The 12,550-nt window shown below is 34.3% G+C and overlaps 1 protein-coding gene across 3 annotated transcripts in view; it reads left to right on the forward strand.

Moving 5' to 3' along the window:
- The first annotated feature begins 1,655 nt into the window (after positions 1–1,655).
- Positions 1,656–12,550, forward strand: part of icln (chloride nucleotide-sensitive channel icln) — an 85,259-nt gene continuing 74,364 nt past the window's right edge. For 2 of the 3 annotated variants that reach the window (XR_016550125.1, XM_090411105.1), the window contains exon 1: positions 1,656–1,789. The gene's annotated coding sequence lies outside the window, so the exon portion shown is untranslated. Of the gene's footprint in view, positions 1,790–2,145; positions 2,232–12,550 lie in introns of those variants that run through there. The other variant, XM_090411106.1, reaches the window with a different exon arrangement.

Here is a 12,550-nt window from a genome sequence, read left to right on the forward strand (position 1 = left end):
AAATCAGCTAACGCCTTTTTATTCCCATATACGGGAGTAGGCGAGGCCATTTAGCCCTATCTAACTTTTGGAGACTGAGTGGGCAGTTCAATCTCCACTGGTACCCAATCAGAGACAGATGGCCCAAGGCTATCACTAATTAAGCGGTACGCAGTGAAGAGAGACGGCTCAAATGTGCCGCCATCTCGTGGTTCCAAACCCTAACACAATATATATATATTTTTTAATGTCTGAAATAATGTGGGTTCTACGGTCGATTTTCTTGAGTTTACAGGACGAAAAACCCGAGTTTCCAGGAGGAAAAACCTGCTTGCCCGTGCCAGAGATCGACTAACTCGGGAACCAATCGAAAAAAGGCTTAGAAAAATTTCTTCTAGTCGCCGACTAGACTCGAAACCAAGCCTTCCTTCGTGCGGCCAAGAGCGGTGGTGTGCAAACGCCACATCCACTGAGCTACACAGGCTCTCAGTCGAAGATAGGTTTTAAAAAAAAGTTCCTGTAATCGGCAACTAGAATCGAACATAGAACGTCGTTCTTCAGGAAGCCTGGCTCTATGGATGCATATTCCATTTTGACTGAAAGAGATATTATGATCATTATTTTTAAAGTTACCTCCAAATATCTTGCCTAACCTGGCACTAAATTTTTGGATTCTATTTTTATTTTAATCCAGCTCTTGAAAAAGTTCATAATTCAACCCCTAGAGCAAGTCCATTAAGTGGGGCGATGGTCCAACGCATGACCAAAAAAAAATCTCCTGTGATCTAATTATGATATCAAGATTCTCCTTTTGATCAGTGGGCATACACTAATGCTTCATTTTTTTGTTTAATCAGAGAGTAAAAGAGAGAATGATTTCAAAAGTTTAATTGCTCATTACTGCAGAGGGCATTATACAACTGTGTCACAGCTTCATATTTTTAGTTTAAAAGACAACCAGCAAACTGGGGCATAATTCTGGTGCATTATTCCTGATAATACTGAAGTTCATAAAGCAATTTCTATAATATTTGAAAATTCTAATCTTTTTATTAGCTTGAAGAGTTATAAAACATTTATGAACATGTCAGACATTGGCTAATTTTTAGAGACAGTCCTTCATCAAACCATTTGCCAGTATTCTCTTGAGCATCTGTAATCTTAAATCTTTCATTAATAACATTTATTCCAGATTTTGAGGAAAGGTGAGCTCTTCTCTCGTTCTTCTTGGCCTTTGCCACTGCTCAACGAGTACTACTAACAGTTGAAGATGAGCCCAAATTCTCAATCACACCATTACTGCAGTATGCATTTATATATATATATATATATATATATGGAAAAAAAAAACAGCCTTTATTTCTAACCACTGCAGGGAAAATTAATAACAATGAACCATGCCTTCAATCCTTGCAGCAGTGACATTGATAGGCTCTACCTATCACGCAAAAAAAAAAAAAAAAGAGGCAGAGGATTATTACAAGTAAATCAAGTTGTTGAAGAAGAAAAACGAAATCTAAATGATAAAATCTGTTTTGATTCAAGCGAAAGAAATAGTTTTTCTTTTTGGTCTTGTTATATAGTATGTTGTACAGTTATTTTCCTTTACTGTCGATTCCTATCATTTTATATCACTAGATGGCATAGTGTGCTGCTATGTAACGAAAGTTGAAATATTCTTTGGTGTGGTTGGTATATCTCGTGTGTTTTAGTGTTCGCTTATTGAGTATGTTTTGGTGAATTAAGTTTCAGAGAAATAAATATATATATATATACATGCATATAAAATTATCGGTGTGATTTATTACAGGTAAATAATCCGTGTACCTTTGTTGTGAACCTTTATTTTTTACTGAAATTTCATTATCTGAACTAAGTTGCTGATATTACTAATTTCAGTGTCCCCCCCCCATTTAGTGCTTTTGATTATGCATATTGCATTCTTTGCACGTTCGAATAGTTGATATTCGAATTTTAATAGCCGATATTTACTGTAGACTGAACTACAGAGGTTCTTGAGAAAATATTTTGTTTTAGAAACTGAAAAACTTCATGGGGATAGTGGAGAATAATTGTACCAGTTTTCAGTATGCATGCTGAATGTAATACAGCATTTCCATTGAACATCGATGGATATGACAAAATGATTGGCTTATATGTACTGGCGAAAGATGTTGAACCTTTAAATTAATGTTCAGTTTTGTGAATAGCTGAAATCTTGCGGAAAGCAGTACTTGGGTCATAATATAATGGTAGGTTCTTCCATATAATGCCAACCGATAAAATAATTTACAAGACAACTAGGATTAAAGAAGGGAAATATAAAGAACTGAAGTGTAGATGCGTTAAAAGAAGAAAAGACGCCCTTAATTAAATTATATGTACAACAGAACAAGAGGGGGTGGTCTTAGATGAACAAATAACATAATTGAGTCAATTAAAGGAGGATATAAGCCACTGCTAGATATATGCAGAAATTGACAAGATGTTAAGGAAGAAATAAAAATGAGATGGAGGAAAGATTTCCATGAATTACTGAATAGGAACATCAGTTTTGCAATTCGAAACTATATACCAGCTACTCTGTAGATGAATCTGTATTAAGAATAAATCCCTAGGGATATATAAAATTTCCTTTTAGGAAAGAAAGTAAAAGATGAAATATACAAATTTATTTTGACCATATGCAATAAAGAGCAATTGCCAAAAGAATGGAGAAAGAGTCTGATCTGCCCAGTATAAAAATAACAACAAAACAGTTGTTGAAATTATTACAGAGGTATTTCTCTTATGTACAACATATGAAGTATTAACTTCTCTTTTGAAGAAAAATATTAAATTCATTTATGGAGAAGATAACTGGTTCTGTCAAGCAGGTTTCAAAAAAGGCAAATATACAATGTTGATCAGATATCTATTTACCTATATATATATATATATACACACACACACACACACACTGTCTAATAAACAGTCATTAGACAGTTTGGGAAATTATCAATTAGTAGAAATTATAAATATTCATCAGATTTTTGTTGATTTCCAACAGGCATATTGACAGCATTAATAGAGAAAAATTATATGTGTTTATGATACACTTTGGAATACCAGATAAGCTAGTATGACAAGATTAACAATAGGCACAGATTAAAATACTAAATGATTTAAGAAATCCTTTTCCAGTAACTCAAGGATTAAAAAAAGGAAATAGTCTAACTCTAATACTTTTAAATTAGCTTTGGAATACATTATCTGATCATTGCTAGTAGATACTTATGACACAGTAATAAAAAATTCACTGCAGATTATACCATATGCAGATGATAGTACAATCTCAAAAGCCAAACAAAGCAGAAGAAACATATTTGGAATTAGAAAAATCAGCATATGCGATAGGGCTAAAAATTAATGAATAGAAAACTAAAATAATGATTAATACCAGGTAATATCATAATAGTATCAGTTAAGAATCACTTAACTGATACTATTATGAAAATTGGGAATCTTGAAATAGAAAAAAAAGTGGAACAATTCAAATATATAGGAAAGATGGTAGAAGTACAGAATCAAAATAAAGAGAGTAATCAGCCTTTTTATTTTCTCTCTCTCTCAAAATAAATTAATAAGTGCACCAGTTATTACCTATAAATGTGAGACTTTGATATTTACAGCAAAGGATAGAGAATTTGATTTCAGCTTTTGAAGGGAAAAATCCTTAAAAAGTGTTTGGCCCAGTGAGTAATAATGGTCTCTGTAAACCTACAATATCTAGTAAAATCAAATTCAAAAAGTTACGGTGGGCAGGACATTTTTCCTGTGGAAAATGACAGTATTCTTAAGAAGACTATAAATAGTAAAATTCTTGGTAAAAGGCCAAGAACGAGATGGATAGATACCATTAGTCAAGATAGCAACATCAATTGCAGTGTCCAAACTGAAGAAGTAAGCTCCTGGACAGACAATGTTAAAGGCAACAAAGGACACCAAGGCTTGATTTGGACTGTAGAGCCATAGGGAGAAGTTCCAAATAATAAGAGTATGGATGCATGAAGAGTGTCGAGAGTGAGAGAGAGAGAGAGAAGACTGGATGAGTCAAATATTGAACAAGGAATGAATAGGATTTGCTTGTGTTCTTTTTCCTAGGAATACTGTTTGCATGATATTGAATTCAGTGAATCATGAGAAATCAAGGATTATGATTAACAAATGTTTATATATACTGTATATTTAAAATCAGATTTTTAAAGTTTTAGGAACTTGATTTCAGATGTGGTAATAATATTCTATGATAGAACACTGTATAGAGAAAGGTATTCCAGATAAAAAATAACCCAATCCTTTTCACTTATAAGGAATCTATAGACGTGATTTAAACGGTGATTGAGATTATAGTAATTATCATATTTCATGTGGAAATCAGTAATATATATATATATATATATGTGTTTTTTTTTTTTTTTTTTAAGCAGTTCAGTATGTGAGTTGCACTGTGGCACAGTATAAGTTATTCAACCAAATTAGGATAGTTGAAACAAACTCAGATCTCATTTCTGATATCACTTTCACTCATTTATTGTTATTATTATTAATAGCAAACATCCATGGAGTTAACAGACTCTTCGTGGATGTTCTCACTCAACCAGCAGCCTGGCATATTGAATCTTAAAATCATTTACACTCCTTCCCAACATTTGCAACACACTTCTGCAGCACATTTTACACATCCACCACTCCATGTAAAAATCTGTTTCTCACCCCCCCCCATCTTCACCCCATATGCTTATACAAACTTCGTTGATGGTCTCTTTTCTCTCTTTGCTTATATCCTTACTTCTGTAGTAATCTGATAAAATTCCCTTATCATTGTAAATGTCTTAATTATATCATCCATGTTTTTTTCCCTGTCCACTAGAAATGCAATTTTTGTCTTCTTCAGCATCTTTCTATAAAAGCATTCAGAAGTTGATATTTATTGCCTTAGTTATATTTCTCTTGATCCTTCTTAGTTTCTTCATCATTACAGAAACTAGATGATCAAATGTTTTTTTATGTGAACCTTACCCTCAAAAGACAATCTCTATACATTACTTTTAGTACTACAGGTGGACTAAGGATTATCATAATCTGAAAATCAGCTGGAGAGACCACACAAGGAACTTTTTCAATCCACTTCTTTAATAAGCAGGGTGGTGTAATGAAAATCATTCTACCTAAAGACTTTCACAAATATCCATGTCATAGATGGAAATGCACAGACTGTTTTGAGTGCTGTATACTATTCTCAACCAACCAATCAGACTAGCAAACGACAGTCCATCTGCACATAATAGTCCATGCCTGATCTTATCAAGGGCTTGTACAGTGGTACAACCATCTCCTTACTTCTAGCTGTCAGCATTCCTTATCATAACTGATATCTATAAACACTGCAAGTGACACTTGCAGTGTTTTCTCTGAATTTTGGGCCTTTTTCAGCTGTCACTCCTTTATCCCATTGTTTTCCTGTAATATTGCCCAACCCCTACATAACCTGCTGATATTGTTCAGAGCAGTAGATCTCTTATTCATCTAATGTATTGTTCATTCCCATCTCTTCCAGTTTGCTATCTTGTCTTTATCTCCCTTTTTCTGTCAGATGCCATTATGAAGTCCAAAAATATGAGTTCCTCTTATTCATCACATTTGTCACTTTATCATAAAATGTGAATAGCTTGTATAAACAACACCTACTCTTTATAAACCCATGCCAACTGTCATAGAAAATCCTATGCCTATCTACTGTATTTTATTCCTTGCTAGTCTTTCTAATATTGTAACTAAATAGTTACAGACAGCGCCGGCACCTAGTATTTTTCTTGTGTGTGTGATTAATGTTCGGCAGCTTTCCAAAAAAGTTTTTTTTGAATAAAGTGTGAATAAAACGAACAGGAAATGAAAAACAAATGAAAACTGCTTTACAGTACAATGTTACCTATGGATTAGTCCTGCTTATACAATTTTTTATTACACGGAACTCAACAATTAATCACAAGTTGATTTATGATACATCAAAAAATAAAGAACTAATTTAGGTATATTTTCATAAATTTTAATCAAAAATTACAGTGATATAATCGGGTCCAGGATACAATTTCAGAATTTATTTGTTCATTTCCGGGAAGATTTGAAGGGGCTCGAACAGAAGACGACATACATTCATAATTATATGTACCATTCGTTGTTCGTTTAAACTCTTATCTCATATTTTTTGACATCTTTTAGACACCTTTTCTTCTGTGACGCCCTTGTATATTGCACACTTCGCACACGACACCAGCTGGGCCTGGTTACAGACTAGTTGACAGTTAGAAACATCTGTCCTAATATTATTTTTGCAAGCATTACTATTTTGTCCTGGCTATGTAATTGGCCTTAATCCAAATTGAAAGACTCATTAAACATCAAGACTAAAGGGAGAGTTAACTGTTTTGTGTGCTCCCATCCGAAATACATAACTATATAATCCAACCCCCATAATCCTTATTAACATATAGTCTACTCAATATCTCATACATTTGGTTCATTCAGTCTGTTCCTTATAACATCCCTTCTAGGTATTGCACAGCATCATTCATATCAGTATGAAATGTGCTGACAAAGTGCTTATTAATAATTCCACACATCTTTACCATAGTCACTTTACTACTATCACTATCTGCCAGCATCACTTTTCTTCAGGGATTGGAACATAGGCATAAATTATCTGCTGGATTTGATGAGAGTTGTAGCCATTTAATTCCATTAAAGTGAGAAGTTCTTGAAAGCTTGAAGGAGAGGAGCACACATTATGTGCTCTATTAATCAAAGACTTGATAGTACCAATTTTTTGAGAGAGGTGATGAGCAGACTTTTGAATGTGTCTGCCAGTAAAGGTGTAGGTTTTTGATAAACACTGGTTGACAAAGTAATACAGGCTGTATGTATAAGTAAGAAGGATCACCAAGAATGGTAAACTACCAGCATTTTCTTTTTCCAGAGTGAATTGAATACATGGGTGAAGGCTATTGATCCATTGTCGGAAAGTGGCAAGTTCATTTTCAGAATGAAGCCAAACATCAAAAACATCAGGCTGACCTGTTGGTCAAGTGGTTAGCGTATCCACTCTCCAGCCAAGAGGCTGTGGGTTTGAATCCTGCCATTTGCTGGATGTTTGTGATTGTCCTACTAACCAATTACCATATCTACTACCGTGACCTGTTGTCTGGCATAAAGACATCAAAAGTGATAAAAAAAAATCAAAAAAATCAAAAGCATCATTGACATAACAAAACTAAAGAGAGTGTTGTGGCTGAATGGATGAGAACAAGGTACCTTCCAGGTGGTTAAAAAAAATAGTTCGCAAGCAGTGGAGACAGAGAGCTACCCCCAATGCAGTGCCTTTGAACTTGTCTATACTGGTAGAAAACTATTTTTTGAACCATTTGGAAGGTACCTTGTCTTTAATGGAATTAAATGGTTACAGCCTTCATCAAATCTAGCAGATAATTGACTCCTGTGTTCCAACACCTAAGGATTCTTCAACAGACCTCGGGGTTCTAATTCCTTATATTTCTGAACCCATTGGTAAAATTTTTAAGAATTATCACCTTATTCCCACATTTTCCTGTCAACAAAATTTCTCGTCTGTTACCATCTACAAAAGACATTTACCAGATTCCTTTTGAATGTAATTTGGCATACTTTGGACTGACAGGATGTTCTTTGGAAAAGAGAATTAATGAATATCAGTAATACATTGAATATGTGAAACCTCAAACGTTTGGTCTAACACAGCATATTATTGACACTAAACACAGTATCTGGTAGTCTTTGCCATAGAAGCAGTTTTAAATATTAATGCCTTTTCAAAGAAAGTTGTGAAGTCCCTTTTCCACCAGCTTAACCTAAGTTGAAACAATTGTATCTCTATCCAAAAGTTGGAGAGAGAGAGATACTGTTATTTTGGAGAAAGATACTGTTATTTTCAGTACAAAATATCTGTACTTTCACCAAAGTTAATTACTGTGGTTATCATGCAATTTGTTATTTAAACTAATATATGTATAATATATTACATGTGCAGCACAAGTTACATCGACCAGACTGGAATAAGAGTATGGGTGAATGAGTAGGGAACCACAGAGATTTGGAATGTGAAATGCAAAAGAAACTAGGCTAGGCCAGGTGTACAAAGAAACTTTGTACACCTGAGAAAAAGTAGTAAGTTGGAAGGCCACAAATTCTGTGCATCTCCAATAATTTTGAAAGATTTGAAGAATTTTTTTGTTTTTCCTTTCAGAAAGGATCTTGGTTCACTTATCCATGATAACTCATAAATCACTAGACAAGATCACCTCTCTCATCTTGTACCAAAGGTAAACCTCTAATCTTCTGTGGCATAACAACATTGTCAATAGCTTCCTCAGCTTCAAAATACTTTCATGGATACTTTCATGGATACTGTTCCACAGCAGTTGCATCCATCAACCCTCCCATTCCTCTGTATTGGGCACTGTTAAAACATAAGCAACAGCTACCCATCATTCCTTTATAATCCTGCCAAATTTGTTTCACCTCTTTCTCTTTTATTCCATTCACCTGTTCTCTGGAATGGTCTTCCTCACAGATGTTCCCCAGTAACTATAACCTGCAGCTACTGTTCCAGAATATCGGTTGAGTCCTTCCCACCTACACTTCTGCTTGCCAATATATACCACTAATGGTTAGTTTAAGGTTTGTTGCACAGGAACAGTAAAGCTAATATTGTGCCAAACCAAATGTTATAGCAGTATCCAAGGTAATATCCACTAACAGGATACAGATTCTACAGCTACTATGCATATTATTTAGAAAAAAAAAGAAAGAAAATTAAATTGCACTGAGGATGAAAACAATCTAGGGATTTTTCCAGAAAGAGATGGGAAGACCTATTTTACAAATGTAAGCCTCTGTGTTAGTGTTTGAAAAACAGGAAAAATCAATTAAGGACATTGATGTCCTTAATTGATTTTAAAAAAAAACTAGATTCAATTCTCTTCGTGATGAGAGGACTCCCTTCCCCACACATTACCTGGAAGTAGCACAGTTTACCCTCCTGGAAACTCTGACTTTTCATCAACTATTGTGCATTTTACCACAAAAAATATTGGTGGACAGTAGATGGTATTACCTCTAGATGAAGGATAGCTATTGTGTATAGATTAGGATTAAGTAGTATGGACAGTGGGTTGTATATGGGATGGAGTGCTGCATAATAAGAAAATTCCAGCTTTTCAGAAAAATATATCAGTAGGTTATTTTACTCTTCCTTGCTACATAACAAAAAAACTTTTTTGGATTTACTTTGGTCTGTTTGGCTAATTCTCTTTCATAGTCTGATTTGGCCTTCCTGATCATATTAGTCACCTTTATTGCTTGCACTTTGTACTGCTCATGAGTATGCTGATCACATTTTTCTTTATATTTCCTCCACAATGTTTTCCTTTTTTTGCAGCTCTTGCTTTATATCCCTACTCATCCACTTAATTCCAACTTGGTTTATCCTTCTGACCTCGGGTATGCAGTCTGATACTACTACTCTTAAGCAATCTCTGACTACTTGCCATGCACTACTGACATTCTTTCCTTGTAGCTTCTCAAGATGAGGAGATTCTCATGTTCCAAGATGACTCCTGAGTCTCTCATCATAATCACCAGCCTTATAGTTGAACATAAACCCCTTCTTGACAGAGAACTCCACATTTGGCAACTTTCCAGAACAAAATTGCATGGTCACTCTCCCCAACTGGAGGCAGATTGTCCACCTTGGCTATGGATATATCTTCTATTATTAGATCAAACCCCTTGTCTTCTGTAAAACATGTTGTTTCATGTAATTATCCCTTAGCAACTGTATAAATCCCACTTCCATATTGCCTTGTCCCCTTTCCTCCCTCCAATCAATGTAACTATAGTTAGTCTTCCATAATAATAATATCAAACAAACTTTCTGTTCTTTCGAGTGAAGATGCTAACAAACTATACTTTGAAGTTGCTGCTTCACTCTTGAGAAGCAAATTATCTCCATGTAATTTATTTACCACAGAATTTCATTAAAACAAAAGAATCATATCTGTTTCTGAAGTGGGTAAAGGGAAAGCTGTAGTTGAATGGACAGGGCTGACTATAAAAGGAAAATAAACTGCCCTTTACAGGATACCTCCACCCAGGGCTCTAGAAATCCGCTCACCCAATTGCCATAGGCAAGTTATCAAAGATAGTTGGTGAGTGAATTTTCAGTTTAGTTCTAAATGCATTCAAAATATATAATTGCCTTCACATAATTTACACTGTATTTTCATTTTAAAACATCATCCTTTCATTCACAGTGAAGTTATTTGATCACGGGTGGCTTCTAATGAATTCATTAGAGAAGTTCTATTTTCAGCAAGTTGGAAATAAAACTTCTGGATTTGTAAGTTTTAATTCGACCACTACAGCATTCCCTTTTAAAGAATCACAAAAACACTTGCAGTTTTAGTTGCTAGTTTTTCTCTAAAAGTCATAATGTAAATCTTCACTTTCTTTTATCTCCTTTAAGGTTCAGAACTTTATTTTTCTTTCTATATAAAAGCTTAAGAAAATATGAACAGTGATTAATAACTCAACCTGCCATGTCTTCTTCCAACAACAGTTGTCCCGTTGTGATTGTCATAGCATAACAATTGATAACTTTTAAATGTTTTTCTTTCGTTTTGAAAGAATTCATAAATATTCATCGAGTTTCAGATATCATCTTGTTTCTCTCACAACTGAATTATATGGTGGTGTTCTCGTTCCATGCATGCTCCACTATGCATTGTATTTTGCTTTTTATTATTATTATTATTATTATTATGGGCAACTCCAAGGAGTCTTTAGACTTATCAAGGGAGGCCCTAAACATTATATCAAGAACAACTATTCGGCATTCGCACAGTATCTATCATACTTTGCTTTGAATTCATTTACAGTCATGGTACCCAAACAAACTCTTGCAGCTTATTCCACTCATTCACCACTCTCCAAGTAAGAAAACCTAGTTCTAACCCCCTTGCTAAGTACACTCTTGCTCAGTTTCCATGGATGGCCCTTAGTTCTCCCATCACCAGACTTGTTCTGAAAAATTTCCTCTGAATTAATCTTTAAAAACCTTTCAGTGATTTGAATATCTCAATCATATCACCTCTTTTCCACCTATCAACCACATTTCTGTAACCCACAAATCTTCAACCTGTTCTCATAAGGGTCACTTGCCTCTGGATCCTCTCTACCTCGTCCCCATCAAGAAGCAGCCCAGGGGCCAAGAGCACAGTAGTCAAGATGGGATCTTATCAAGGCTTTTCTTGCTTTATTCATAAAGTGATAAAAATGAGCCACTGTTATGTGCAAACAATTTTGCATATATATAAATTAAATTACAAGAACATTACAATGAATAAATTTTATAATCAAATCAGTGCATTCATTCAATTCAGTATTAACCTTAAAACATATATATAATACTCCTAGCATATGTATTATGTAATCTATTATTTAAAAAAAAATTAATAATAATAATTGTGCTTTTCTCACAATATTTCATTAACAAAAGAAACTGGTATTTATAAACACAAAAATTAAAATTGTCACTTTTGATTAAGTAGTAGTACAGCACTTCCCAAACTGTGGGCCGCGGCCCCCTTGGGGGCCATAGGTTTTGTTGAGGGGGCCGTGAAATAATGAAAACAAATTTAAAATGTTTTAAGACTAAGTAGGTTTTTTTTTATTTTAAAAGAAACGTATTTAACTTTTATTATTTATTATTTCTTTTTTGTTATTTTTTATATTTTAATAGAAAAATTCACACATTGGTGTTGATTCACAAACTTTGCTTCCTGCGTATTTCGGCGCTTAATGAATATTAGTAAATATTGCTTATTCATATGTTTCATTTCAAAGCAGTGGTTAATTGTATTTACTTCGAATGCTCTCCAGGGAAGCTCCAAATCTTCCTGTCCCTTTCATCACGCGTACGTAATCAGGGACTGTTGATATTGACTTTATACACATATCAAAACTCGTTTTATATTATCACTGTCATCCGAGCTAGTTTTCTTTTACCAATAAAAGTTTCGCATATACTTCACACATGAAAAAAAGCTTAAACAAGTTCATGTGGGGAGATAGTAACACGCATGCAGTGGTAAACAACACCCTCCCTAACTGCCACTATACTGCAGAGGCAATAAAAACAAGTACTTTATACTGCAGAGGCAATAAAAACAAGTAATTTTATTATGCCAGTGAATAAGGTATGAGGAGTCTGTGTAATATATTTCTCAACAAATAGTGCAATTAGAGACAACTGGGATAAAAACACACTAATTAATGAATCATCACATGTCCCCTCATACAGAAACTATGCTATATAGACTGAAACAAAACCATATGTTGCATGGGCAAACACAGTATCTAACTAAAAACTATTGTTATTAATTAGATGTGTGGAGTTTGATTTCCCAAGGCAGTAATAAAATTCAGCCGAACGTGTTAA

The sequence above is a fragment of the Typopeltis vanoorti genome, chromosome 21 (genome assembly GCF_054136105.1).
Source record: "Typopeltis vanoorti isolate ZY-2024b chromosome 21, IOZ_Tvanoo_1.0, whole genome shotgun sequence".
NCBI lineage: Eukaryota > Metazoa > Arthropoda > Arachnida > Uropygi > Thelyphonidae > Typopeltis > Typopeltis vanoorti.